The following is a 7,531-nucleotide window of genomic DNA, read 5'->3' on the forward strand; positions in this document are numbered from 1 at the left end:
CAGACCTGTAAAATAACTTGCCCCTGGCTTTCCCCCACTTGGTTCAGTAAATAGGGCTTACTGAACCAAGTACCACACAGGCGGACCACCCAGAAGTTAAAGTGTGCAGGCAATTTACCTCCCAGGCTGTGAGGTTACTGCAGGTTAATTGCACGTGGCGGCGGCCATCTTTGTTCATTCGAATGCGGTCAGGGGTGTATGCTAAAGATTCTGTGGAACTGAAATCGGCTACACATTTTACCGAACACCGCTGACCCTTACCTTCTCCTACACTTCGTTTTTCAGCTCCAGAGACGAAATGGGACTTAGTCGTTTTTCGGCATGAAATTGACCGACCGCACAGCCCAAATCTATGGAACTGTTTTGGGCAGGAAATTGTGCTTGCGGTCGGTCATAAAGGGACCTCCAGCTAACTTTTGATCCACTGGAGGGATTTGGCTGATTTTTGGAAGTGTTTATGTTTGATGTATGCTGAGTCTGAATATGTAATTTTAATGGAGATTGAATGTATAGTTTTAAAGTTACAGTGTATGTGTGAAAACTGTATTTTTACTGTATGCTATAATTATGTTATGTGTTTATCTGAGGGGAGGAGACGTGGGGGTGGTACCATGTATGTGATTGGTTAATTTCAACCTCCCCCTGGGAGTGTCCTGTGTGTACCTTTTTGTAATAAAAAGCAGGCTGGGTGTTCCAGTCCTCAGTATATGCAGTAGTGAACAAAATAAATCAGTAGGATGTGAGTGTTATACCTAAATAGGGTGTGGAGGTTGGATGTACAATAAATAAATACAAAGGAGACAGAATAAAACAATATAGTGTGAATCTACAAAAAAGATGGTGATAAAATAGAACTTAATCGTAAGTGTGTCAAGGGGACCGGCTCAAGTCACATCAACAATTGTGTCGTTAGTGACACTGCACCCTTTTTACCGGGGTAGGAAAACGAGATAAAATTAGAAAATCTCTAGTGTTGTACGTTCCAGTTTACATATAAAACATAAAGTGTTGATGGTTTTGCTCACCTCCTTTAAAGCCTCTAAACCTAGGTGCCTCTAAAGGGGGCACATTCCCTTCTTTAGCAGCAAGAAATGGATGAAGCCAATTGGACTAGGTAAATGTATTGAACTTTAAATATAAAATAAAAAAATAGACAATGGTAAAAATGTAAGAAAGTGCAAAAGATCAAATGTCCAGATAATGGCTTAACCCCTTAAGGACACATGACATGTGTGACATGTCATGATTCCCTTTTATTCCAGAAGTTTGGTCCTTAAGGGGTTAAAGTTCAAGACGCGTTTCGCCCACGTGCAGTGCACTTTTTCAATCGGTATTCTCTTTCCTTTCACTCTTGCTGCGTTTAAATATGCCAGGTGTGCACTTGGGTCCTATAGGTCCTTCTCCTTAACGGTCTTCCAATCAGATTCCAGGATGGTGGGAGGTCAAATTTCAACACCTCCAGATGATTAAGGTAATCGGGAGTGACGTGACGTCCCCACTTACGTCACTTCCACAATTCCGCCCATTTTCCTTTTGGGCATATGTCCACAAGTCTAGACCGCAAGTGACATGATGGAACAAATATGAACGTCACTTCCTATTACAATCATTATTTCCATTTTGAATATGGGAATCAATAGAAATATACATGCAATCTTGCCCTTACATCAGTCCTCTATGAGTGAAGTAGTCACCATTAAAATAATGAGGAAGAAAAGGAACAGAAAATATATTGATATTAGTCATGTCTATACATAATATTGTGTCTTTCAAATACAGAATTGACAATGTCTCCAATAAGGCAAGTGATCAATTGTTTAAAAACAGCCAGTCTTACTCAATTGATATGGACTGAATATTAGAAATGAATAAATAGTTATTAGATTTAAAATAATAATTAGAGAGAAAATATTGAAATTAGGGTACAATAGAGATGTTTAAGATTCACAAAAAAATCCCTCATTTGATCAGGATGAGGAGGAATTTGTTCAAGAATGGCTAGATTGGCTTGTGAACTTTTAATTTGGCCTAATGGGTCTAATAGTTAAAAGAAGGGATAACACTCTAAACACTAGGTAACCAAATAAACAGCATCCAAAAGTCTCTAGAGGAAAATATCACCCCAGATGACTACTCCCAGATGAAAAGTTGTTTCCAAAACAATTTGGATAAAATGGAGAAAGGAATAGTTGAAATTAAAAAGAAAAAATACTTTCGGGACAAAAATGACTATGCGAAAAATCACGATAGAACATACACCAAAAAGTATATATTTTTTTATATACAATATATTTTATGATAAATAACAAGTAAGATTTGTGGCGCTTGTATAAAGGGGGTAGGCAGCTGTAGCACAGTGTCTCTTCATATAAAATATATCATGATTTATTTTATGATATTTGAATATTTTGTAAAAAAAAATATTTAAATAGTTTATCCAAAAAATTTAAATTTGAAAAGCTTATCAAAACAAAATAATTCAAAGCCTAAGTAAAGAATTAATATGTCATGGAAAATATAAGTGGATGTGGCAACTGGAATTGGACATAGCTGTAATTGTACCTATAAAAAGACTAAACATATTTATGAGCCACGTGTAGATTGCAACCCCATTCCACCATATGGGCATTCTCCAAAAAGAAAAATGAAAAGTGCTGTACTCACCGAAAACAGAGCATGACACAAATAAAAAAAATAAAATGAACAAGAGTTACTTTTTATCCTTGGGATCCTACTCCTAGGTTCCACATCAAGTTAGCCAAGATAATGTTGAAAATTAGATAAGGGTTTCACTTCTTTAAAATGTTCTGACTACACCTCTCCACATCTAATTTACATTGGAGAGGTTATGGACAGACAGGTACTTTATACCACATTTTCTAGTCATGCCCAAAACTATACACGTATTGGCAAACAATATTGGAAATTATCATATCTATCATTGAGTTCCCTGTAGATTTAACTCCTGGATTGTTTACTTAAACATCTTTTTGAGGATTTATCAATTCACAAAAAATAATGTTAGGATATTAATCATTCCTAGATATTGGAAATCTGTTAATTCCCTCTGTTAAAGATGTTTTACTGTTTTTATTTGAAAATAAAAGATGTGAACTTGCTCTTGGCTACCAATGTACTCCTCAGACATGACTGGTCTGAGTGGGAGAAGGTAATGAGAAGTAAGTATAAACTTGACGGTGTTTCCACCTGACCGAAAACCGATTTATCACTTATGTTTGACTCCTTATTTACAGCATTTGTCATTCATTTTACAATACTTATATAAATATATACGACGTAAGAAATGTTATTCATTTTTTTCTTCCTTTTACTAATTTAATTATTTCATTTTATACTATGGATGTGCAATTTATAAATTTTTCCCCAGTTTTTATTTTTCATGTTTTTCTTCATTTATGATCTTTGTGTTGTTACTCATAGTATTAATAATGTAACTATACCAAACATCCTTGCTATTATGTCATGGTCCATATACCATACTGTTTAAATACTACTGATTGTTAGAAACGTTGACAAAAATGTACAATTGTTATTTTTATTATTATTATTTGAAACAATAAAAAACATTTGAAAAGGATTTCACTTCTGATTTGCATCCAATCTGTGATGTTTGCTTGCACAAGGTACATTACCAAGTACTGCCAAATACTACCAGACAGGTAAGTGAGAAAAGGTGTTCACGAATAGTCAGTATCAATAACCACGGCTGTGGACCCAGCATTTGGGCTGTATGGTTGATACCCTGACCTTGTGTATCACAATGTATCTCATTTAGACTACCTCTTTAATGCATGCATTTGGACTATCTCTATCTATTTGTTGTCAGGATAACAATTGTGAAGAGTAATCTATGCTTTACCGACTAACCGAAAGGGAAACAAATTGAAATTAAAGAGCTACATAATGATATTATTTATGTGTGTTAAAAAAACATTCTCAGCTTTATCGTTAGTTTTTCAAAATGTCTAAGCTCAAAATGTGAGTATAAGGTGACAGGTCGTCTTTAAAAATCTATTGAATGGGTGGGATCACAAATGCAATGTAGTAACACTAAAGAAAAAATATTTAAACAGAACTAGTTCATTCTCGGTATTTTGGGACCATTAGATACATTTCATTTTTCAGTGCTGTCTTAAAAATAATAGACTGGGTGAAAAATAAATGAATTTCTAGAGAGAATCCACTGTCTTTTCCCTGTCTGTCACTGTCCGTCAGTTTTACAGCATGTATATTGTCCTAATCAAGTAAAGAGCCCTTCACAGATTATCCTTAGATGGCCTCTTTTTTATGAGATTCCAGCCATTCTGGCAGTAATTTACCAATTGCTGTGCAATGCTGAAAAATAGGTACACTTATCAAAATAACAATGATATTTATCCGTTTGAGCTATGCAATGCAGATTATTTTAATGTTTTGTATTTTAAATATTACAGGCTGCTAAATAAGACATGTAAATACAGTGTTATTTTTTTCAGGACATACTTTAGAAATTGTTAACACCTTTCATGGTTATTTCTTAAGGAACCATATATCACCTTGAAAAAAAATGACAATAATATTACTATATATTATGACATTTTGTTGTGTGATATTATTTTTTTAGGCTCATGTTGCTTTATTAATCACTATACTAATTTATGTGGGGGCGTGACTTGACCACCATGCCAGATAGATGCAGGAGGTGTGTGCTACTCTGCAATCCCGTTATAAAGTAACAGATTAGACATAGACTTAAGCTTATTTGTACCTGAATCTGGTACACTGGGTATCTTATTGCAAGCTCAAGATATTATCGATAATAAGCCGAGGAGGTCTGGTGTCCAGTCTCTGCGGCCTGGCGAATTCCCTTAATGGGAGAAGCAACGGATCTATCCCATTGGGACAGCCAAGGTTTCATTGCTTCTGTACTGGCCCCGCAGTCCCCCCCACCCTGGACCGGTTGGGGTTCCCCAGTTCCCACCAAGCACTCTCTTAATTCTCGCTCCTGGGCACAATCATGAAAGACAGCTCCCACCAGCGGTGTACCTAGAGCATGTGGCACCTGGGGCGGGTCCTGGGTTTTGCACCCCCCTCCCACCCACCTCTCCAACCCCCCCCCCCCCACCCCCCAAAAAAAAAAAACCTACAACATTTTTAAAAATGTATTAAACAAATTTGTAAACTTTTTCAAACCCCCGGCCCTTCTACAAACTCCCTGCACTCCCTCACACACAGTTACAGGCAGACAGTCACACACAGGTACAAGCAGACAGTCACATGCACACAGTCACATCCAGACAGTCACACATATAGTCACAGGCAGTCATACACACAGTTACAGGTAGAGAGGTAGAGAGTTCCACACACACACAGTCAGTTACAAGCAGTTACACACAGTCACGCACACTGTTACAGGCAGACAGTCACATATACAGTCACAGGCAGACAGTCATACACATAGTTAAAACCACACACACACACACAGTTACAGGTAGACAGAATTACGCACACACACAGTTACAGAAGACCGTTACATACACACACACACAGTTACAGGTAGACAGTTACGCACACACACACACACACAGTTACAGACGGACCATTACACACACACACGTACACACAGTTACAGGCAGACAGTTACACACACACACACATTTACAGGCAGACAGTTATACACACACACAGTCAGTTACAAACAGTTACACACAGTCATGCACACTGTTACAGGCAGACAGTCATACACATAGTTACAGGCACACACACAGTTACAGACAGACCGTTACATACACACACACACAGTTACAGGTAGACAGTTACGCACACACACACACACAGTTACAGACGGACCATTACACACACGTACACATAGTTACAGGCAGACAGTTACACACCCACACACACACATTTACAGGCAGACAGTTATACACACACACAGTCAGTTACAAACAGTTGCACACTGTTACAGGCAGACAGTCACATATACAGTCACAGGCAGACAGTCATACACATAGTTACAGCCACACACACAGTTACGCATACACACAGTTACAGGCAGACCGTTACATACACACACACACACACACACACAGTTACAGGTAGACAGTTACGCACACACATAGAACATGCCCCTGCAGCCTCACTGCTCAATCCTCTGCCATTTAGGAGTTAATTCCCTTTGTTTATGAACCCTAGTCACACCTCCCTGCATGTGACTTGCACAGCCTTCCATAAACACTTCCTGTAAAGAGAGCCCTATTTAGGCTTTCTTTATTGCAAGTTCTGTTTAATTAAGATTTTCTTATCCGCTGCTATGTTAATAGCTTGCTAGACCCTGCAAGAGCCTCCTATATGTGATTAAAGTTCAAATTAGAGATTGAGATACAATTATTTAAGGTAAATTACATCTGTTTTAAAGTGAAACCAGTTTTTTTTTCATGCAGGCTCTGTCAATCATAGCCAGGGGAGGTGTGGCTAGGGCTGCATAAACAGAAACAAAGTGATTTAACTCACTTAAAAGGTGACTATAGTGTTCCTTTAAGCTTGCTGGTCTCTGTATGAGCTGTGCAACACCCCAACTGCCATGGGGCACAGCTCACACGTCCCCCATTAGCCCTCACACCTGGGTTATGGCGCCCCCCTACCAGGTGGCACCCGGGGCGGACTGCCCAACCCGCCCCCCCACTTCCCCCTTAGTCCGCCACTGGCTCCCACAAAGGTTATCTAAGATGCATCAGCTAAGGCTGAAGAGAAGGTGACTTACGGAGAGAAGATGGCTTTCATGAGGCATCTGGCGCCCTATGCATATGGTTCTGGAATAGCTTAAGTAGCCGATTGAATCAACACACTCCAACCACTGCCAAGCCGCTAATAAACAGTGGGGGTTCAGTTTTGGCGGGGGAACCCCAAGGGTTTGTACAGCAGAGCACAGTCCACATACCTTGGAGATCCATCCCTGTTCAGGACTTTTTCATAGCCGTACCATGGTTTTAGGGAGCGTGGCTCGTGGACATTGGGTGCTGATTCCTACCAATGCCCGGGGCAGAAGTGGTGCTACAAAGGGTAACACGACACCAAGCATACCCACAGCTCTCTGTGAAATCACCAATATTTTTTTCAAGCAACGGACCAATTCATCCCCGTGAACCAACAAAGGACCCACGCCCGCTTGACGAACCTTCCAGATAGCATGAAGACATGCCAAAGGACAGACCATAGAGTCTAATGCTAAGTAACGTGACCCAGGTACCTCGTCTTAGAACGTCCGTCTTGGACTTTTGAATCAAAAACTTCACTTCATCCGATTCGCCAAAGACATCAACGAATATCAAACCCCCAGGGACTGATTTGGATGGGCTCACAAGCTCACCCACCCGCATGGTCCGAAAAAGGCAAGGGGAGAACGCCAATCAAAATAACACCACCTCAAGTATGGAGAAACAAACCTGCGGCAAAACTGTAAGCAAGCCCACCATAAGAGCGACTGAAACCGGCCTCCGAGAATCCGAAAGCTTGGGCCCCTTATGCTATC

This window comes from Pelobates fuscus, chromosome 3 (assembly GCF_036172605.1).
Source record: "Pelobates fuscus isolate aPelFus1 chromosome 3, aPelFus1.pri, whole genome shotgun sequence".
NCBI lineage: Eukaryota > Metazoa > Chordata > Amphibia > Anura > Pelobatidae > Pelobates > Pelobates fuscus.